This window comes from Microtus pennsylvanicus, chromosome 4 (assembly GCF_037038515.1).
Source record: "Microtus pennsylvanicus isolate mMicPen1 chromosome 4, mMicPen1.hap1, whole genome shotgun sequence".
In the NCBI taxonomy this organism is placed as follows: domain Eukaryota; kingdom Metazoa; phylum Chordata; class Mammalia; order Rodentia; family Cricetidae; genus Microtus; species Microtus pennsylvanicus.
Window position 1 is genome coordinate 2,814,155 of NC_134582.1, and position 24,813 is coordinate 2,838,967.

At 36.7% G+C, this 24,813-nt stretch overlaps 1 pseudogene; it reads right to left on the minus strand.

Annotated features, from left to right (window-relative positions):
• Nucleotides 1-2,380: 2,380 nt before the first annotated feature.
• Nucleotides 2,381-3,341, minus strand: LOC142848592 (small nuclear ribonucleoprotein-associated protein B pseudogene; annotated as a pseudogene).
• Nucleotides 3,342-24,813: the final 21,472 nt, after the last annotated feature.

The window sequence follows — 24,813 nt, forward strand, 5'->3', positions numbered from 1 at the left end:
CGTCATCTATTCTAACTAGCTTTGCTCTCTTTTCCTTGAATGATAATTTTATTCATTTTATACCTACAGTATCCTACAGTTTGCATGCCTCATTACCTTATATATACCTTGGGATTTTGGCGATCAGGAGCACAGTAATAAATCTGCTCAGGTTTCATGAAGGATGGGCAGTGCCTTTAGTGTACAATATACTGTGTGATGTTTTGTTTAACAATGTTCCTGAGCACACATGCTGCTAAGGAAAATGTGACATGAAAAATACAAATAGAGAAGAATATGTTACGAAATGCCCAATAGTCACCAGGGCATTTATCCAAAGCAAACTCATGGTGGTGTTATCTATATCTAATTTTTTTAAAAAAATGAAGTTTTTATTCATTTGAATGAATAGGATATTCACAGAGAATTCACCTTTTTAAAAAATCAAATCCTTTAGATGAAATATCAAAAAATAAATAAATAAATGTTACTGGTCCAGAAGGTGAGTGCGTCTTAACAGTCTGCGCTGCCAAGAAGAACGCAGTGTCTTCACAGAGCGCTTACCAAGCGTGTCCTTCACGTAATTAGGCATCTGCGAGCACCTTATGGTTGAAGAATTAAGCAAAAAAACAACTTCTCGGTCTTTCAGAAAATACACCCACAACTTCCAAAGAAAAAATCATCTATGTCTGAAAGTTCTAAGACTGAGGTAGTAATAAAATTTACTTCTCATATTTAATCACCAATGATTGATGTTTCTGTGCAGAATCAGAGGCTCTTGCAATCAGTTGCCTTCCCCATAACACTTGGCAAACACCTAGCATCTCTCTCAATATGAAAACGAACACTTTAAATTCATTAACAGTGAGATGAAAAGTAAAATTTTGTTGCAAATACTGCAATATATGATGGCGTTGTTGTGAACCCAATCAATTTTCACAGTCACGCTCTTACTAGTGTATTACATATTGCAATATAAGACAATATTCATTGATTACAGTGTATATAACAAAATGTTAAATCTTTTGCTTGAAAACCTACCCACCAGAGAAAATGTAGTAAATCTTAAAACTAGCTGGTCTCAGTGATCTGTACATGGACTAAATGTGTGATTAATAAAAAAATCATTCATCTAAGCATTGTAATAGTTTACTACAGAGATAATGAAATATTTGCTAATATTGTGTTCTATGTTATGAACAGGGTCTGTCATCCAGGCTCAGTTTAAAGGACATGGAAGAGCCTTCAGCCCTATGAACTAGTGATCATGGTACTGGAAGGTACTTTGTAAGCTAGACATTGACTAAGGTAACCATGCACACTCTCCACTTTATCATGATGACTTGTCTGAAAGTCATGCTAGTGCCATAGTGGGACAAACATTGTGGGACAAACCAACCAATATTTGATTGGTTTTATGGCCCACTCCATGAGATGGAACCCACACCTGACAATGAATGGTTGGTCAAGAATTTGAGACTTGCTAGGACCTAGTGGAGAACCAAATACTACTGTTTTGATGAAAGAAATTAGCCATACGACGATTCCTCAAAATATTATGCTATAAGAAAGATTGTAAGAGCCAGAGGGCAGGAGGGACACCAAGGACACAAGGGACATGAGGCTCCAAATACGGTGGAGCCAATGCACTAACTGCTCACCGAGACTGCAGCAGCACATTGGCAAGCATGGGTGTAAGGCAGTAGGGTCCCCTTGTTGAGAACGGAAGTGGACGTAGCCCTCATATATAACTCAAAAACTTTATTTCCAATGGATAGCTGCTCATAAATGAAAAATTCTTCCTTTCCAACAGCATCTCACTGGGAATATAAACCACTCTTCAGGCCAGGCCCCATGCTGAGCAGTAGATGGTCAAAACATACTCAATGGTGTTTTGAGATTCTTTGTCTCGTAACATTTTGTCTGGACTTTTTTTTTTACTTTAACCCTTTTAGATCTTTTGTGTATGCATTATAGCTTCTGATTTTCTGATTTGATGGAATTTCTGCATTTAGGAAAGTGTGCGTCTCTACATTCATATGTTTGTTTGTTTCTTCTGTTCTATTTCTTTGATTCTTTTTCTTCTCTTTACTTGTTTGTTTTGTCCTATTCTGTTTGTGTTTGTTCTGTTTTATTTTATTATTGTTTTTTTTTGATGCCTGTTTGTTTTCTAAAAAGAGACAGAAAGGGTGTAGATTTGGATCAAAAGGGAGATAGAAAAGATTTCAGGTGATTTGGGGAAGGGGAAAGCATAATCCAAATGTATTGTATGGGGAAAATCCATTTGAAGTAAAAGAAAAACCTGGAAGAAAAAGAAAGTGTGTACTGCATGTAGTTGTTTACTTGCACTATACAGAATACCAAGTTCAGTATTTCACAGTGATTTTTCTTCTTTTTTTTTATAACAGTCTCTTAAGAGTTTATTATAAACCAGCTTCAAAGGTCACAGTGGGGGAAAAAAGGACTATGTACAGCCTTTTGGGAAACAGGCAAGGAGCTGAGGAGGACCAAGATGAGCCTAGAGACTTGGAGGGCATATTCCCCAGGGAGGAGGGCCCTGAAAGGGAAACCAGACAATCCAGGGAGAATCTATGAACAGCATACAAACAAACAGGTGTGTGGTAACTCCTCCGGGGAATAGGACCCACACCTCGCTGGAACTACTGCCACAATGCTGTGCGACGATCAAAGCAGACCTCGCATCCCTGGAGGAGTAGGCCGCATCCCAGGAGGAGGCATGCCCATTGGAGTTCCTTGGCCAGGAGGGATCCTCATTGGGGGACCCATAGGAGGCCTCATGCCAGGAGGAGGGCCCATCATACCTGGAGGAGGCCCCCCTCGGCCCGTAGGTGGAGGAGGACCTCCACGACCAGGTGGGTACTGAGTTGAGGCTCCTTCAATACTGGCTGTGGCTGCAGCTGCAGCAGTCACAACAATGCCTCTTCCTTGTAGAGTCATCACCTGCTGTGATGGTCCTCCAACCCCGAGGACTGGTCCAGCAAGTCCTGCAGGAGCCTGGGGCATGGGAACACCAGCCAGGATTCCTCTACCAGCAGCTCTGCCAAAACCTGGCCCCCCAGCAGCTCCAGCAAGTGGCTCTCTGGCAATACCAGTATGTGTGGGAGACCAGGTTCTCTCCTCGGAGCAACACCAGACTGAGAACTCGCTTCTCTTCCCTTTCTGCTTGTTTGGCTTGATCTTCCTGAATTCATCACAGTCACAGAGGATCAAGTTCATATGCTTGTCAAAAGCCTTGAAGGTCCCGATGAAGATCTGGCCATCTTGCAGGATGCAAGTCAATGTGCTGCAGCATCTTGCTGCTTTTACTTACAGTCATGGTGGCGGCTCCGATGGCTCAGATTCGCGCCTAAGCTAAGATTTGTGAGCTGGTTGGGGCCCTAAAGAAAGCCTGCTACACAGCTCTCCACATATTATTTTGGCATTTGAGGTGTAAAAAGAAGACATACAAAAAAAAAAAAACCAGAAAGAATGATATTGGAAGGGAAGAGTTTCTTAATCTTAAATCATGCTTAGGATTCTGGAAAATTCTTAAACTATCTCTCTTAATATTGTTCACCATAAGACTACATAGAATTGGGGAAATAAAGAAGAGATTCTATAAAAAAAATGAACGGAATGAAGGCTGTCTCTTAAGGGCAAACAGAGTATTTGTATACTGAGTCTGTGAGAACATATATTTTGTAGCATAATTTATAATTCATGAACATGTTATGCCTCTCTATTTACTTATTTTCATTGGTTCTAGCCATCTGCATGGAAAATTTTCCCGTATATAACCCTGTCTACTTAGTTCAGGTTCTGTTGTGCTGATAAAACACCATGACCTAAAGCAATCTGGAAATGAAAGTATTTATTCTACATTATGCTCCCAGGAAATCCACTCTCATTCACTGAAGGAAGTCAGGACAAGAACTGGAACAGAACAGGAAGGTGGAAGTCGGATCTGAAACAGACCGTGGAGCAACACATTTTCCTCACTTGCTCACTGTGCCTTGCTTAGCCAGCTTTCCTGTTCTCCCCAGGATCAATGCCCAGATATGGCACAGACAGCCATGGTCTGCCCTCCACCCGAAAGTAAGTCATTAATCAAGAAAATGTTCTACAGTCTTGTCCATAGGAAATCTGCCTCAGGCATTTTCTTAACTGGGGTTCCTCTTTCAAAATGACTCTAAATTCTGTCAAGCTGAAAACAATAATGAAAGACAATTGGCCTTTTTCAACTTTACAGACCAAGACATTACTCTTTAAATCATAACCATTCCTATCTTATTTATCCCCAAGATTGCAAATGAATATTAATAAAACAATGAAATATAACTCTGAAAGTCACACAGTCTTTAAAATATTGTGCGCTTTTAAAAGTAGAGAGTCTCTTAATTGCTGGATCCTATTTTTTTTAAATAGTTAAAGTTATATGCTTTATTATTTATCAAGAGAAAAACCAGAACACAGTCAATATCTAATCAAAGAAAAACCAATCTCCAACAACAAGATCTAGAACACATGATTATCTGGACTCCAAAGGTCCTGGGCATGTTCACTGCCTATGCAGCTTGTCCTGTAGGCTCAGGCTAGATTTACTCCAATGTGCTAATTTCCTTGGTGGTCATGCCACGGTACTGTTACCCTCAGTATCCTGCAGTGTCTGCAGCAACTGAGGCTGCAGCCACACAAATGATTTCTACCTGCCTCCCTTCAGTGACTTCAGCACTACTTTACAGGGCCCTGATTCAGCTGCCCTCAATGACCCTTTCATGCCTTCAAAACAAGCACCACATGAGTGACTATCATACATTTCCAAGTTCAGAAAGCAGCCTGGGGTGTAGCCTTCCTTTCTCTGGATCCAGGTCTGTTCAGTGAACCTGAGGAAATATTATCAGAAGATTTGAACGCAATGATGCTAAATCTCCTTAGTCATCACATACCACAGAAGCTTAACACCAATTATCTATCAGACCAACAGCCACCTTAGAGTCTTTCTTTAGGTCTGAACTTCATAGGCTAGGCCACCATCACATGCATGATTGTCAGCATTCTCACCTACCAAGCTCCCACAGAACAGCACTGAAAGACCCTCAGAGAGGACCTTTTCCTCCAATGAAGTCCCCAGAACCAGGACACTCCAAGTCCAGACCACAGGATGCAATTAGCAAGAGGTTTATTGAGTAAACACAGGTACCTGCGGGCAGCAAGTCTTTCGGAGGACTTGCGCGCCTGCAGCCTGGGGGGAGGTCTTTTTTATAGGGAAGAGCAATAAGCAAGTTTACAGAAGCAAAAGCGTGGTTATCGGTTGACCAGAATGAGGCGGGGGCATGAATGGTTTCCTCTCTCAGCATGGATGCCTGGCAACAGTCATCCTGTTCCTATCTTACAGATATCCTGTTTTGCAGTCAACCTGCTTTGTTGATGTCCTATCTTATTGACATCCTGCCTTGCAGTCTTCCTATATCATAGACACCCTGCTCTCTCAAGCACATGGGATGTTCTTATGAGAGCAGGCTGGCTGCTGATCCCGAGAATTTTTTTTTTAAAGCAAACAGGACATTCCCCAGGGAGCATGCTAGCTGCGGGTTTTGAGGAGGGGGTCTGTAGCGTCTTTCAAGTACACTGAACTCAGCAGCTTTTCTAGTCCACAGTTCAAATGTCCCAGAAAATATGGTCAGGTTTATAACAAGAACACTTGTTATAATACTTTACAAACTGGTATCAGTTTTTATCCTAGTTTGGGTTCTTTTGTCATGATAAAACCCCCTGATACAAAGAGACTTGAAGATGAAAGGGTTTATTTTAATTTATTGACCAGGAAACAGGCTGTCAGTGAAGGAAGTCAGGGTGGGACATTAAGTAGAGCAGGAACCTGGAGGCAGGATCTGAAACTGAAGCCGCGAAGAAACATTACTTACTGGCTTGTTCCCATGACTCATTCAGCCTTTCTTATGTACTCCAGGACCTCTTCCCAGGTATCATGCTGCTGAAGTCTCCCGGGCTCTCCCTCAGCATCAGTAGGAGAGAAAATGCCCTACAGAATTGCCTCAGGGTACCAGATGGAGGCATTTGGTTAAATGGGTTTCCTCTTCCTTATAACTGCTAGCTTGTGTCTCATTTACCAAAAAAAAAAAAAAAAAAAAAAGCAAAAGAAAACAAAAACAAAACCAGGGCTCCCCAGTGTATGTGCCTTTGCACACGTGCACACACACACACGCGCGCGCGCATGTGTGCACAATCTTCTTATGTTTTACAGCTAAGTAGTTCATGCTCTTACGTGGGGGGCGAGGTCAGAGGTTAAAAAGGAGTGGGCTAGGGCAGGGACCGAAAGAATAACAAATGCCACTATAATTTTAACTCCAGTATAAATGTGCACATTATTGTTAGTTTCTAGAAATACAGTAAGCCTTTTTGCATATCATGCAATCTGCCTGAACTTACAAGTTCAAGAATTGTACTTTTTTTGTTAGTCTAGACTTTTCATGATATCTGCGAGTAGAAATTGCTTATATTCTTTCCTATCTTACCTCAGTGTCTTTACTTTCTTTTCTTGCCTTATTCCAGTGTTCAGGACCGGTCGTTTAATAAGAGTACGGAGAAGAAATATTCTTGATGTTTCCCAACTGAAACAAAGTATTTTACCATGAGATATGTTAGTGCCAGCTGGAGACGTACCCTTTTGTTCATTTCAAGCTGGAGAAGACCGCCTGGTTATCCATACATAAAAGGATACCATTCTGAAGTAGGATCAATGTTTTCTTTCTCTCCCTTTTAGTATGGTGGACTATGAGATATCAGTTTTAAATATTGAACTTCCTTACATCGTGGGAATGAATCTCAGTTGAAGTGTGGTTTATACTTCGCTACATATAGTGGCAAATTGTACTTGCTAATATATTTTGTTTTGGTATTTTAAACTTGCATTCAAAGGGTACATAAATATGTAATTTATTATTTCCATATTTTTGCATAGGTTTGCTATTAGAGCAAAGAAAGTTTTACAAAATTAATTGAGATGCTTTCTATCTTATAATTTTTCGGGAAGATTGTGGTAAATTGGTCTTAATTAAAAAAGTTATTTGGCAGAATCCTTAAGTTAAACCATCTGTAGGTGGTTGAATTTTTTATTTGCCATGAGTCTTTGAATTATGAATTTCATTTATGAACAGTTATGAGGCATGATTTCATATTACATAGAACTAATTGGATTCAGTGGGAGATGCAAAGAGGACAGGAAGTTGAGAAAAGGAGGGGACCAGAGCATGTAGAGACTGAGTGAACTCGCAGTATGTATAATCATAACATGTACCACACATAAAAGAAATTTCCAAAGGATAAAAAATAAATAACAAAACAGAAGATCTCATACTAGGAGAATGAGTTAACCAATTGAATCTGAGTTATATAATAAACATGCATAGAATAGTTGGCAGTAATTTTTACACTGCTGGTGAATACACGGTCTGTGGTGAAATGACCATGTTGCATTGTTGAGAATCAAGATTATATCTTCTCTTTTCTCCTTGGTCTTAGTTGTTAAAAGTGTATTATCTTGCCATCCTTTCTTTCAAAGAGCCTCCATGTGGGTCATTAAATGCCTCTACCATTTGCCTAATTTCAGTTTTTTTGGAGTTTTTCACTTTTTCTAGGCTTTGTACTTATTTTTCTCTCATTAGGTTTTAGATTGAAAGTCAAGATTGTTAACAATTATGAACTATCTTTCCAAATTTTTCTATTAAGTGCTATGGTCTTTGTTTGCCCTTACACTGGAAGTCCCTACAACTTTTCATATATGATATCTCTTTTTCCACTGAGGTCATTGTCCTACTACTGTTGCTATCATTAATTGAGATTTTTGTCTTGACTCAGGGCCCATACAGTGGCTTGTATTTAATATTAGAGAACTTTATTTTTTATGAAATTTTTATACTATTGATATCATATTGGTTCGAGTTTTTTAAGAAAAATAAAACGCACATTTCAATTCTTTTACATTTAAGGGACTTTGCTATTTTCCTGGATGTGGCTATAGACTTTGGCTATATGTTTCATGGGTATTTAAAAAGTGCAAAAAAGAAACATAACAAATAAAGGACCACTGTGCAGGCCAGACTGATTTTAACCACCAAATCTTCCTGCCTGACTCTGTTGAATGCAGGTAAGACAGATGTAAACCACCACATCTGGCAATACAGACAGCATTTTAAGTGAAGTTATTTGATTAGTATTTCATATTGTCTTGAGTTTTATGTCATATGGATACCTTTTGTTGCTGCTTATTTGTATGATATTTTATGATAGAAGTTCTAAGGAGAACCTTAAGGATGGTAATGAATAGATTGTTTATAGATAAACATGCCTGCCTATTCCTGACTTACTACTACACTGGTCCTAACAGCCAAGTAACCAACTGAGTCTACACAGCTAATTGACGGATTAATCGATAAAAAGTGTGTACAAAATGTATCAGGAAAAAAAAGAAATCCATGTATTTTAAATAAAATGGATAGAACAAAAGATCATCATCATATTATATGGAAAACTGTGAATTTGTGAAGGTAACACATAATCGGGTGTTTTATCTTTTGTATAATATTAAAATAACATGAAAGCATGCGGAGTCAGTGGAAGGAGGAAGAGCAGATATGTGAGGACCAGGATTAGTAAATACCAAATTCCTTCTCTACATGGATAAAAGAGTTACAATGAAATGTGCTATTATGTACATTTTATATATAATACCATTTAAAACATTAATATGTTCTCATTTAACAGGTATCATATTTTTTATGTGGTATAAAAAATTATCTTGTTTATGTACACCCTAAAGCATATTTCACATGAGTTTCTTCACATATGTCTTCTGTTACTCTATCTCTATCTATCTGTCTATCTTTTTATCTATCTCTCTATCTCTCTCGCTCTGTCTATCATCTATCTCTATCTAGCTATTATCTATTTATATCATCTAACTATCTAACATCTATTTATCTCTCATCTATCTGTCATCCATCTATCTAATTTATATCAGCTCTTTACAATTTACTCACCTACAAGAAATTCTGTAACTTTTGAACAAAATCCTTAAATCCCATTCATGATCAACCAGAACCTTATAACCACAGTTACTAACAATATACTATTTCTTAAAAATAGCCTAGTGAACAGATACCAAAGATTCTTACTAACAAAATGACATTTGTATGAGGTAATACCCACATTATTAGGTAGTTATAGTCATTTTATAATTTTATGTATTTTAAAACATCATGTTGAACAGATTTTTTTTTTTTATTTTTCGAGACAGGGTTTCTCCGTAGCTTTTGGTTCCTGTCCTGGAACTAGCTCTTGTAGACCAGACTGGCCTCGAACTCACAGAGATCCGCCTGCCTCTGCCTCCCGAGTGCTGGGATTAAAGGCGTGTGCCACCACCGCCCGGCTTGAAGAGAATATTTTTATAAGGTTACTATCTAACATTTATCTTACATTCATATGGTTCTGATTAAGGTTATCCCTGAAGCATTATATTTTTTTGGCATATTTAAAATGAACCTCTTACTCCATTATGTTAAATAAATAAAATTTCTCTTTATTGGCATAAAGGTTTAGATACTTCAAGATTTATGAATGATAAGTTTCAACCTTTTTAAAATTAAAAAAAATAACTTACACTTTTGTGGATACTTGGGAAAAATATGGTCACGCTGGGTCAACGATCATGGACTCTACCGCTTATAACGATCCAGCATCCTGACTTTCATGTTGAATTCACTTTCCTCATTTAAAATCCCTACTAGCATGATATTATAGAAAAGCTGACTCAGAAGCCTGTGAAACTGTTTATAATTTTCCATCCTAGGCATTGAGAGCCACCTCTTCCTATCCTGCACCCCATAACGAAGCATAGTTTTCTTGATCAGAATCATACCTTATTTCTGAATTGTAGGGAGACTGTCTCTCTGTCTTCCATAGTTGCTTCCCATGGAAATATCTCTAAGCATTACTTTGGAAGAAATTCTATGGGTGTTCCCTTCTGAGACTGTCTAGACCATCTTCTTAATCTGTTCCATGTAATTTTTTATAATCTTTCTATTATTGTAAAATAAACCTGGAGCGCATACAGACCCGATATTCTCCAAGTTATCAGTCCAACGACATAATAATATATGCTAATAGTTAAATCCACAACATTTTAATAGATGTTTTCCATTATTATATCTGTTACATTTCATAACAATTTCAAGATGTAACTCCATAAAGTTCACGATGTAATTAAAAGTGTAAAGACCTGTGTTCCCAAACAACTTGAATATGGATTATTTCTGCATAGATCTCTGCTCTTCTACCTGCCTGCCTCCTGTTTCATTCAACTAAGCTTACTCCAATTTCAAGTATTTGGGGTGTGTATTTCCCCAGAAGTCTTTTCTAACTCTTCTCTGTGGTTTGTTCAGCCTCTAGTGAGGATCCATGACTCTTCAAACACTTACAACAGGGCTATTTTTGTCCTGCCATTTGCTTTTGTCTTAGTCATTCATCTCTCAGTCAAGAAAAGTCTTTGTAGACTTTATCTTATGCACTGATGCTTACAGGAGAACTTTTGAAGATGCTCGTTGATTAGTGTGGCATATGCCACCAAAGTTTAACTAATCTTAAATATTCCCATTATAGCAGAAGTACTCATTTTTCCTCCTTGAACATAAGGTAATAAACAAGCACAGTGATTATGTAAGTAGGTTGATACTATGTATAATGAAATGAATGTCATTTAAGAAAATGTTCATTGGTGATATGTAATCTCCATTTTTGACTTCCCTGATGCATTATGTATCCCCATTTTATTTTATTTCTTTATTTTTAAGTCAAATTTAGTCAAATGAACATGATTAAACTGTAGGAAGCAGAACTAAGACATGCTAAATAATAAATGAAGGGGAAAACATGTTTTTTCTTTCATTTACTTTTCCTACCCATTTTAACATAACATTTTAAATAATATAACATTTAACTTCTCTTTTAAAACACTGTATATGATTTCTTTTGGTTTTTATTTATAAAATGAATATGAGAACTGTATATTCTGTCTGTATTAAGGCAAAGACTAGCCATCCTGCCAAAATAAATTAACAGATTCAATGTAATTCCTACAACAGTGTCAACACAATTCTTCACATAAATTACAAAAGCAAAACAAAATAAAATCTAAAATTTCATTTATAAACACAAAACCCAAGTTAGTTAAAATAATTTTGGATAATAAATGATCTGCTGGAGATATCCCCATTCCAGATTTCAAGTTGCACTGCAGTGCTATAGCAATAAGAACAACAATATAGTCTTATAAAACCAGACATGTTTATAAGAGGTATTAAACAAAACCCAGACATTAACTCCATAAACCTATGGACCCCTGATTTTTGACAATGAGGCAAAAATTACACACTGAAGAAAATAATCTTTAAATAAAGATGCTGGTCCAACTGATGATTGCACCCAGAAAAATACAAATAGATCTATATCTATAACCTTGCACAAAAGTGAATTCCAAATGGATCAAAAGAGACCAAAATAAGATCATACACCTAAACTGACAGAAAAGAAAGTAGAGAAAACACCTAAATTCATTGGCATGGGGAAGAACTTTCTTAACAGGACTAGTGGCACAGACATTAAAAGCAATGGTTAATCAGTAGGACCCGAGAAACCTGAAATACCTCTGCATAGCAAAGGATGCATCATTGAGCGAAGTGTTCACCCACAGATGGGAAAATCATTTACCAAGTACACTGTTAACAGAGGGTTAGTGTCTAGAATATACAAAGAAGATATAAAAATTAAAAGAAAACAAATAATTAAAATTTGGGGTGTAGAAATAAACAGATTTTTTAAAAGATGAAATGCAAGTGACTAATTAACAGTTAAAAGTGTTCAATATCTTAAACCCTCAAGGAATTGTAAATTAAATCTATTGTGAAGTTTTATTCACTGCAGTCAGAATACCAAAGATTAATGAAACAAATGGCAGCATATAGCGGTGAAGGTGCAGGACAGAGAAACACCTATTGTCTCCTGGTGGGAGGGTAAACTACACAGAAACTACAGAAATCATTGGGAAGTTTGCTAAAAACATACACATTTGCCACAAGATCCAGATAGCCATCTCCTGGGCATATCCCCAAAGGACTATATCTTCCTACAGAGATACTTGGTCATTCATTGAAATTGGAAGCAGTCTAGCTGTCTATCAAATGATGAATGGAAATGAGTAATGGATGGATGGATGCATAATGGTGAACAACGGATGGAAAATGAACGGATAATGGAAACACGCTATACTAAGAAGACAGTATTATTCAGTTGTGAAGAACAACGAAGTTGTGAAACCAGCTGGTAAATGGGTAGAATTAGAAACAATTATCCTGAGTGAGGTGTTCCTGAAAAACAAATATTGCATGTGGACGTCACGCTTTAAGTCTTAGACCTGTGTGCTTCATTAAGAATATCCACAGAGGCTAGGTAGCTTGTAAGGAAACAGGAGGAGTAGGGGATCTTCCAAGGAAGGAAAAATAGTCTATAGTGTTATAAAAGGATGAAGAATAAAATTGGGACAGAAGAATTAATGGGGAGGGTGTTAGAAGAAGGGTAGAGAAAAATATATTGGGGCATAACTAAGACTTCTTGAAAAGCCATATGGGAACTATGGGTACCTACTACTATAGAAGATTTTTAATGTATAAAAATATCCAAAAGGAATTACCTTGTAATGGGAAGATAATAATCCATCTAGATGTTATAAATATGATAATTTCCTCAGCACCATGAAAAGGTTACATCCTTTGGAATTGTTGGTAAACATACTTCTTTTAGACATCATCAAACATTACAGGCTACAGTCAATGCTTACTGGTTACTTTCTAAAACCTGATGGTAGCATTCTATTGCAGAAAATACCACACACTTACTTCATTGAACATGGATGAATCAAGCTGGTACCTCAATTGGTTATCAGAATCGTTACCCTTACTGACCAGACTCATGGTGCTAGAAGTTGCTATACATGATACCTAAGGGAAATAGCACATCAGTCTCATCCAGTTACAACCCTGGAGAGCTGTACCAATGATCCATATGCTAGATGTGGTGTACTATATGGATATAATAGTGACACAAGCATTGTGGGAATAACTAACTACAATTTGATTGGATTTAAGACCAGCTCCGTTAGATATATTTTATAATTGGCATGATGATGAGGCCCTGCATCTGAGACAAGGATGGCCATAGGCTCTCTGAGAAAACTTACTGGTCTTATGCTTCTGAAGGAACATAGAAATAAAATATGTCATTAAGAGTCATATTATTTCTATGTTCCTTCTAAAACAAGAAGTAAAGGTGTGTACTTTTAAATTTTATTTTTTTGATAATTTTATGCAAGCATACTGAAATTATAATATTTATCTTCTCCTTTTTCTCCTTCAAACACCTCCCATAGCCTGTATCTCCTCAAATGTATGACCTTTTATTCTTTAACTATTAGTGTTATATGTAAATTCACATACATGAAGACACACATGTATACATATAATGCTTGTATTAGTAAATTTTACAAGCTATAGCTGTTAATTTTTCTGTATTGATGCACTGACTGTTTTCCATGATTTTGTTTTGTTTATTATTTTTTTAATCAAGCAAGGTGCCTGTCTGATAATATTTTTTATAACTCTTAAAGTTATTAGTGAGTATCTTTCTGTTCCTGTGTTTCCCTTTGTTTAGGTGAATACACAGCTGGAGAATGACAGCATCTGTTGATGCCTGTGAAGAGAAGCATTGGCTTGCTCGTTGTTATCATGGAAAATACCACAAGGAGGCTATCTCTGTCATAGCTACCTCCACTCTTGACACCTGCCAGTTCACAGCATCCTATTCGGAAGAACTCCCTAGACTCCTGTTTTCTCCAACAAGACACTTTGGCACTTACCTATCTGCATATCTACACTAGTTAAATGTTGCATTTTCAAAATGTTTGTAAAGTATTTCTGACACTTTGTTTGTTTGAGCCAAATGTTAATTTGATCCTGGTGAATGCTGGTTGGCACTTATCTTCCTTCTGTGTTCAGACTGCTCTCATCCATGGAAAGCATCTTCAGCTCTTGAGACTTTAATTTCTCATCTTTTCATCACTGCTGAAGTGACTCAGAGTCCTGACAATCTTCCTCTCTCCTTTGAGGCACCACCAACATGAGCATTCATTTTGATTCCCATGGGACAGAAGCCTGGAATTCTATATGGCTGATATTTCAGGCTGCTGGGAAACAAAGTAACCACTCAACAGAACTTTAAATTAGCATACTCAGGAAACCCAGAGCTCCCAAGTAATTAGCATACAGCTGCTAATTATCACGTGAATTGCTGCATTGAGGAGAGATGGGAATTTACTGTTGATTTGGGTGTTAACATGAAGAGATAATTATTTCCAACCACTTTACTTCAACGTTTTGGTTATGGACCATATGTTTCCAATTCCTGGGGATGTAAAATTTTACTGGGAAGATATGCAAGGCAGCTATTTTTTTTAAAGCATCTCTATGTTGTTCAATAAGTTCATTTGAATAGAGGATTGTGGTATATATTTGTGCAGGCATCAAAATGCATAGTTTTCTATCATAAGAAAAATGTGCAGTAGTGATATTGTGAAGATGCTTTCAAAATCACACAAAACATTGTCATGCACAGTGCACACACGTGTGAAAATCTCAATAACATATCAAAGCTATCACCAGCTTCAGTTACTATGTGCTTGCTTCATTGTTTCTAATTCATTACAATAACAGACATGCATTTTCATATTTTAATTTATTTACTTATTGTTTCCTTATATGTTTGTGAGTGTGCACTTATGTGCCCACCAATGTGGATGTCAAAGAAAAATTTTGATAAGTGAGTTCTCTTCTTCAACAACAAGTGTCTCAGAGATTGAACTCAGATCCTTTTCCTTGAACTTGGCAGCTAGCATCTTTATGGGCTGAACAACTTAATTAGTCCGACAGGCATGGCTTTGATATTTGGGATTTATGTTGGTTTTCAATATTCCATAACCCGAGGGTTAATTCTATGACTGAGAGAAAGATCTCTTTGCATTCACCATCACATAACAGACTACCAGACAGACAGAACTCTTTGCAGAGTGTAATACTTTTGACTTTGTATCCTAGTATAATTTTCACACATCAATGTGACACACTCTATTAGCAATGGGAGCTTGCAGTGCTGATGACTATATTCAATATTTACAGGGTTACAATTACATATTTGCTTCCCAGAAGTCAATAAAATCAATTGAACAGTTTATTTTGCAGCTTTAAATTCTTTTCATTTTGCCCTTGGGGAAATTTCATTGAAAATGATCATTTTGCACATCTTGTATCAGTCCCTAAACAAACGCAGAGATTTAGATTCTGGACACTGCACATGTGCTTATGACTCAAAAAGTTAGTTAAAAACTGGTGTTGCTAGTAGCAGACAGGAAAGCCTGTGTGAAGTGAAGGCAGCTGGGAAGGAATGACCTGAACCCGTGAAGGACATGCCAGAACTATAGCCTCTTCTATGTCCCTCTTTACTTGTTAGCTATAAACTCAGCAGAATCATACACATTCCACCATGGTACTCTGCCTTTTCATAGAATCAAGAGCAAAGGTCTCCAGCAACCATGGTCTGAGACTCCTGACACAGAGAGCTTTAATAAGTCTCTAATTTCTAAAGGGTCTCAGCTCTGGTGGTTTTCCCTGTGAGTGAAAGCACATTAGCATGCGAAGATTAAAACTCAAATCCTCAGGTACAGGGAAAAGGTTTTTGGGATGTGGAATTCTCCTCTGTATGCTGTGATTACAAGCAATGAATAAAAAAACTGCTTTGGACCTATAGCAGGGCAGAACTTAGATTGGCGGGGAAAACTAGACAGAAAGCTGGGAGAAAGGAGGCAGAGTCAGAGGGGAGTCATGTAGCCCCACCAGAGACAGAGGAAGGAACTTTACCTGGTAAGCAACAGCCACATGACAATACACAGATTAATAGAAATGGGTTAAATTAATATTTAAGAGTTAGCCAGTAAGAAGCTAGAGCTAATGGGCCAACCCGTGATTTAATTAATACAGCTTCTGTGTGGTTATTTCAGTTCTGAGCAGTTGGGGGACAAAGTAGCAGTCTTTACCCAACACTTTTGTCCTTCTACACAGTGTTCTTTCTCAAGTACACTTCAGACATTCTGCAGAGAGCTCACGTTTCCATGATCTTTTCAGGGATTTCAGTAGGACTCTGTCGAGATCGTTTGGCTTTAACATTGATTCAGGGTTTTTCTCACTTAGCATCCTTACCAGACCAGCCTAGCCTCCCCAATATTATTTTCAGATGATAGTGTTCTGCTCCAATGCTGGTAGGAAGAACTTACATAATCAAAACCAATAATAGTTCCCCTCTCTCATCTTTGTGTCTATGCTACCATATAAATGTAAAAACAATCACTGTTGCTATTAGCAACACAAATACATTGCTTTATCCATGCATAGTAAATTGAGTTCTTACCCTACTTTATTAATTATCTTTATTGTTGTTTTAACAGAGCCCTTTCTTTCCATATGGGGATTTGTGTGTCTGAACCCTTAATACTACATTAGTTATAATCACCACAGTGATACTTACAATGGCCTCCTAGTTGGGTGAGCACAATATGTGTCAGCATAAGAAAATTAAAATCAGAATCCAGTCTTTTCAGACATAAAACTTTGTTTTTCATGCCCCCATTATTTCTAAAAATAATAATAAAAAAAACCAGAAACTAGCAGTATAAACCAAGAAGGAATGGGCCTTTAAAAAAATGTATCATTAGAAGCCATTCTTTAAAAAAAACTGGTTTCCTTTAAATATAGGTGTATTATATGTGCCTCTGTGATTCATGTGTACCATATACATGTACATACAAGGATGCCAGAAGAGGGAATCAAATAATAACCTGAAGTTAGAGTTACAGGAGTTTATGAGCTGCCTGATGTGGGTTCTGGTAACTGAACTCAGGCCCTCTCTAAGAGTCATCACCACTCTTAAGCACTAGACAAATTCTGCTGTTATGGAAACACTTTTAAATGTGATAGGGAAACCACTAAGGATGTCTAAAACGTTCATTTGAAAAGAGAGAAAGTAGCAACAAGATATCTAAGAAAGCAACAAAAATGGAGATTACTGAAGAACATTCCCTGTAGCTACAGTAAGTTGTTAACATTGCTAAGATTGGTGTATACAATATACCCCTGTATTTTAAAGTATAATTTTATTAGAGTCAAATTTATACAAAACATTAGCCTTTATGGCAACATGTAAGCATTTCTCCCACTCAGATTAACTTCTACCTTTTGAATACGAGTTTTACAGAAATAATAATGTACTTGACTTTTAACATTTTATAATTATTCAGAACAGAAAAGAATCATAGAGTCTACAAAAAATAATAAAGCTGGCAAAGCCATCAAAGAGCTACACATTACCTTTCCTTAGTGCAAATAGACCCATCAAGTATATTAATTTAATTGCAGTTTTAAAATCAGCACTGTAATTGCCCTATTTTTAGAAAGAAGACCTTTCCTTTCAGAACTCTTTTCTCTGAGCTTCTCCTGCTTTGTTTCTCAATGCAGTTCTTTCTGTCATCCATTAATGGATCGATCCAGGTATCATCTTTAGAGAGTATTCAGCCCATGACAATGCTTCCTATCTGCTCAGAGTTATCTTTAGAATTTTCTCAAAATACTGGCTAGAGAAGGGCTTGGATGACTATCACTCAGCTCAGGAGGAAAAAACAAATGTCTACGATTGGTTTCCACATCATGCTGTATGTAGGAAAGAATGAAATATAAAACTTGCATCCTAAAGTAAGAAAATCTACAGGTTGAAGGTCTGTAGTCCATCCCAATAATTCTTATCTCGAAAACCATGATATTTGGAGATAGTAGCTTTGTGGTTTGGTGGGTTGTGATGGTATGAATGTTTAATTCCGAGGATAGGTCATGTGAGGACACAGGGAAGACAAGGATTAGCCACTGCAAACCAGGAAGAGGGCTCATCAAACATAAAACATATCTTCCAGCACCCTGTTCTTGGATTTCTAAGTGTGCAAAACTAAAGAAATACATGTTTATATATTTTTTCAAGGCACTCAGCTGATAATATTCTGCCATAGCAACTGGAGTTATGTAATTAGACATATAGTCAGAGACAACATTTTAAAAACAATTTTCTTTCTTTATCTTACCAAAGGAATCTTCAACATGAGCTGTGATGGAAGACAAAACGCTATGCAGCATTCAGAAAGGAGTCTTATCTTACACAGAATATATTTTAATGTGAATCATCTGCCTAATAAACTTGTGATAAATCAACATGCATGTGTATGTAAAGAGAAGTAGTGAGATACCCAAGGAGGGGTGGAGGCTTCTGAAGTGGAAGGTCAGATCCCCAGGCCACTTAGGAGCCTGGCAGTCTTATTTTTATCTCCACCGTGATGTAGTACCTGACGGAAGCAGCTCAGGAGTGGAAACACTTGCTTTCGCTCACAGCGTAAGTAATGAAATCCTCCACAGTAACTGAAAAGGCTCCCGGTGTGAGAAGAAAGAGCTAATGATGGTGAGGAGAACATGGAAACCAAAGTGGCTAATGTTGTAGGAGATAAAACTCTAGATGGTGGAGAAGGTGTCTGGTAAAGTGGCTGGTGGGTAAGGATGCGTAGTCCATAATGCTAGAGAATTGCAGTGTCTGAAGTGGAACATGGTAGAAGGTGTATATTCCAGGACGGCGGGGAAGGCATGTTGGCTTATGTGACTAATGACCATGGTGATGGGACTCATGGGGCACTAAGTAGAGAGAGCTCAGGCCAGAATCACAGACCTATATAAACTTCAACTTCTATCTCCAGAGGCCTAATCTAGTTGTTAGAATCCCAAGTCCCAAAGCACCACCATTAACTGAAGACTATGTGTTCAAACACAGAGGGAGAAGTTCCAAGTAGCAAAGAGGGATTTTCTTACCTATCAGAAAAATCTTCCATATGTGGCATATTCTTAAAATATTAAAGATAAATGAAGTCACTAAAACTATTGGAGTTTTAACTGTGGTCATAAATATTGATAACACACACTCATTTTCATAGTATAACGTGTCTTATTTTAGAAACATTTGCTCATATCTGCCCATTTATCCTGCCAACAATTATTTGGCCTTCCATCTCATTCTCAATAAGTTAGGCAATAGTTTTCTGCTGATAAGCAGAGGTGGACATGTTTTGTTCCCTGGAATAGTTGATAGTACATGCTCATTAAATTTTTCTCACGACTTCAAGAAAAGTCATTGCATTGCTATAATTAACTCAACAAAAGGTACAGGTTAAAAATGCAAGACTTCTGAGCCTTAGAGGAAGAGCATCAATGATCCACAACCTCTCAGCTGAGTAACATTACCACCAAAAGTTACACTGAACCTGTCAGGAGCCAAATGCCATTTCACACTCCAAAAAGACTAACATAACTTAAAAATTATTAATCACCAGGTTATTTGTTATATGTTATCATCAATAGGTGGGTATGAGCAAAATACATTGTAGTTATTTATAAATTTTTAAACAATAAAAAAGAAATATATTTTAAAAAGTACTCTTTGTAGAATGGATACTTTTTTTATAGGAGTATGAATAAGGGACCTGCTTCCAGGATAACAAATCTACAAAGGTCTTTAAACAGTCATTAATGTGTAAATCCTCAGGTGACACTTGGTGATACTTAACAAATTCCAGTCACCAAGTTCACCACACCAGGAAACTGTGTCCTTTAAAAACCATAAGATTCAGTTAACATTATCATCCACTTTCCAGAGGAGAAAAGAGCCTCGGGTGTTGATAATTATGCAAGATCACAAAGCAAGTAAAATCTGAAATAAGAGTTAAATCCCTCACTCTGCCTTCCAACGCCATTTTTAGTACCTACTAAATGTTGTAATAACTTTGTCAAACAAGCTAGACAAAGGGTAGGAGTGTGTAGAAAGTCAGGTATTCTCATGTTTGCCTAATAAAAACCTCCCTACCATTTTCCCCTTAATTCCGACTCCTGATATTCTCAGAAGAAAACACAGTACACTAGAAAAAACATAAATAAATTAGTAGTTCCCTTATATCTTATTCCCCACATGCTAAAGTTTTTTAAAGCAAATTTTGCTAAGTGGATATTTTATACTTAATTGATAAAATAAGAATTTTAAATTATATAATTAGCTATTAAAAATCTTCCTTTACTTCCTGGATTATGTTTCTTATTGTTAAGGAAGGGCTAGACAGAGAGAAGGAGAAGAAAGGGAGAAGAGAGAAATTTCTGTCATGAAATGTGGGAGTTTGGGTTATGTATCCTCTACTTTCTCAGGACAGTAGTGAATGAGATGAGGGATGGCAGAAAGCCTGAGTCACACCTAGATATAAGTAAATACAAATATATGGCCAATTTCTGGCTTGAGTTATATAGTGACTAACTGTTCATCAAGACTCTAACTTGATAGATTCAATCTTTGGTAGATAACAGAAAAGATACAACATTTTTTCAAAGTTATGCCTGTATTAGTAGTATTTAGATAAGGATCTGCATGTTTTAGCCCACATGCTAAAATAAATATTTAATAGAAAATTAAATGCATTATAACATATACACCTTAAATATAAAGAACCTCTAGACACAACAACTTGCTTAAGCTTCCTACAGTCTCCAACCTCTGGTCCATTCCACTCTACAACAGACAGAAGACCCCATGACCTCCTTAATATTTTTGTGGTTTTATTATAGTATGGTGCAAAGCCTCCAGAGACCCAGTTCTTGTCTTTAATTTGTCTTTTCGATATTACAATAAAGATTAAGCACACAGCTTTCCCTAGGGATTCCCATTGTAAGCTATCATCACCCTAAAAGAGAACAAATACAGGTCGATGTCATTCTGTGTTGTCAATCACTTCACCTTTTTTCCTATAACAAAAGCACATATTTTTCTCAAAGAACAAAAATATGTAGGTCAGGAAAGGCAAAGAGATATCAGAATGGTGATTTCATCTAATTATTAACAGAGAGTATGAGCTGATGGCATAGGGGAAACAGTAAGTGTGGGAATGTGAACCCACCAATCAACAAAGCACTAAAACGTATTAGAAAGTTATTTAGACAGAAGACTTAATTTTGTATTTTGTCTTTGAAAGACAAAGGAAAATGTTGAAAAACTGACTTTATCCCAGGTCTCATCTTTCTCTTTACCTAAAATATCCCAACAGTAGAATTTCCTGCTTAAAAAGAATGTCTTGTTCGCATATTCTACAAGATGTGCTGTCCACTGCCTTTATGGACTCTGATAATGGCCATCTCTATGGTTTAAATTTCCCCTCTAGTGAACATAAGTGCAATTTTAATGTTCCTTTGCTGTTGAGTTGTAACTTGAGTAGGGAAGCATTTGGTATGAGATTCTGGGAGAATTCTGTGCTTTAATTATTGGTGCTGCTTTCAAAACAGTGATTCCTTCTTTAAGGAAGCCATGCACACCATTATATACCACAACGATGCACCCAGTGATTTCTTCTAAGTGTCATAGAATAGAAAACTTTTAATAAAGGAATTTTTATAAAATAATTTCCCTTTTGTATTCAAGTAGTATTAAATGACAATAAACCAGACAGCATAACTCTTTCTGAGCCAAACATTTTATAAAATATGTCAGAAATACTAGTCAAACCATCTCAAACTTTCCCCAACGTCTATATTAAGAAGTATGTTTAAAAATAAATATCTCCCACATTTAAACTCTGTCAAATTGCCATCCTTGTCGTTAGAGGCTAGCTGACCATCATCCATTTAAAATACCTACAAAGGTAGTGTTCTTCAATCACATTGACTCTGTTCTCACTTTGGTGCCTAACTGCTGTTCATGCAGACACAATGAAGAAGATAGGATAATATAAAAATTGTAGGTGGAAAGAACACTTTGAAAATTTGGCAGGTTATGAACAATTTTATTATTTAAATATTTGTCTTCTAGAGAATGAGATGGCCTACACATATTGTGTTCCCATGAATACTTATCAGGTCATCTTTTCTTCAAATAAAAATTATTTTCTGGAAAGTATTAAAGTAACTGTCTTAGTCTGAGAGAGAAAATTTTTCAAGTATTTCAGAAATGGTATTTTATCTAACCATAGAAGCTCACAAAGCTAATTTAAGATGCCAAAGTTAAAAGAGAAAACTAGTTTTCTGTCGGTTTTTACCTTGGCTCCATTTACTTATTCTTGGTCCCTAAACAAAAGTTCATAGTTTCCTCTAGAGCCCACCACCGTGATTGAAATTGTTAACCGAATCTTGGAAACAGATACCCACAGAAAAGGTTCCAAAGTATTTAGAATTAGAACCCAATTTTACAAGTCCTATGGTTTTTTGTGTCTAATAATAGACCAATCAATCAAAACAATAAAGAATGTGCTATCATCTTTCTAGTCCAAGTTAAGATGTTAGCACAGCACAGGGCACTGCTATGGAAAATGATGCAAACAAAAGAAATCAGATTAAGATTTTTAACAGAGACCTATGAAACCAACAGCATCAATTTGCCAGACTGGACCACTTCTACTTATTATGCCGTCTTTTACTGAACTACAAAATATAACACTGTTATATCATGACACATCAATGAAATTACAAAATTCAAATCTTTTTATGTCTTCTCAAGCTTCTTTAATAAAGCAGACTCCTTCCACAACCTTGAATGATTTCTTTATCTAGAACTTTGAAATAAATTCTTATGGATCAACAGACAGTTTACAGTATCATCAGTGGCACAGCTTGCTGTTGTATGATTCATGCACTAGCCTAGTGGGAAATAGATGGTACAGTTTCCAAATGAGAAAGATGTATTATTCTGGGAAGGCTTCTGTGAGGAGCACCAAGAAGTCCTTACTGTATGAAATCCTAAGTGAATGCGTGATGTTGATGTGCTACAGCCGTGCCCAGCAGCCTAGGCTCAGATCCACTGACATACATCTGATTGTCTTCTCCTCATTCCTTTGCCATCTCCGTCAGTTCTGTTCCTATTTACACACAAATCTGTAACAGTCAACATTCACTTTGTACCCACTACCACCTAAAGAGGTGAGTATCAGTTTCTTGTGTCAGCTTCACAGTGATGGATGACCCATATGGTCATGGAGAATCAACCACAAGGTTCTCTCCTGTCCCCAAGTGATTCAAGGTTGTAATTCCAGCCAGGTCGATGAGCCCATGAACAGGGAAGACTCCAGGTGCTAAGGCAGATGAGCTCACTGATACACTACTACACCAAGAAGGAATTATCAGATGACGCACAATATACAAAATATCCTTTTAATGTTATAATATATAGTAAGTATGAGAAAAGAAGCTGGAAACAGCCATGAAATTATGACACTTGAAAAGAAAAAAATTTGGATCACAAACCTATACAATAAAATATAGCAGTCAAGAACATAACACGAGGTAAAATCATTGGTGGTAGAAGATACTGCTCTAGATGTCATTCATCAGCTAACAAGTGTAGGCTCTGGAAGTTACATTCAGTGATAGACAATGGCCTAGACATTTTCCAATTGCATATCAATAGCAAATTTATAACATATGTCTATGAAAGGAATCCATGTTATTCCTCTATATATATTTGATTATGTCCTGACTAATAGACTTGGGGTTCCATCTGCATTAAATACTACACTGAAATAGTCTTGAGACACTGTGGGTTTACACTTCTGTCCTATCTGCCTCATCTTCTGTCTGACTTACAGTGTTCTCTCCTGTTTTTCTATATGTTACTGAATAATTTGCATTTCTAAATTCAAGCTGGATTTGACTAATGAAAAACCCAATAGGACTTCTAGAGATGAAAATAAGTTTAAAATGTTTATTCAATCTGCTTCTGGTGTTCCTTACAGGGCCCTGTTTGACCACAGCTTCATGCCTTTGCAGTCCCAAATATATGTGTACATATGTGTGTGTGTGTGTATGTATGTGTATGTATTATGATGTGTATATGTATATATATGTGTAGGTATGTATTTATGTGTGTAAATATTATAAATGTCGATACATGTGTATTATATATGTATATATGCTTTCCCTCCAGCTATACTTGTCATTCTTCCAGAGACAATCTTGTGCTTTTCTAGGAACTGTAACACTGTATCTATATAATAAACAGTTTTGTCATGCAACTATCATATTCCTTTATAAACTTCTTATTTCTATTAAGTCAATCACTAACCTTCATTATTAATTATTTTCTCTTTCTCTCTTCTTTTCTTGGTCTCTGCAGGGGAAGGAATAAATTACCTAGACCATTTGAGGGTAAGCAATTTTTGCCATCATTAAAATTATCTATTGACTTTTACCACTCCATTTTATTTGATTTCTTCTCATTCTTAATCTTTATTTTTTTCTTCTTCTTGCCTTGAATTTAACTGGCCTTAACCAGTTTATGACAGGTAAAGCTTGGAATAGTGGGATGAGGCTGCAATGATTGATCATCAGTTAGCAGAGCATTCAAGTCAAGTTCTCAGCACCCTCATCCAATGACACACAGTAACGCTAATTAGAGCATCAAGGTATCAGATGTCCTCTTTTGGCTTCTGTATTTAAATTGCATATTATATTACACACATAAATATGGCATTTTAGATATATATATATATATATCTTTTAAAAATATAAAATATTTCACAAAAAATATTTCAAAATATTTTTAAATTTTTAAAAC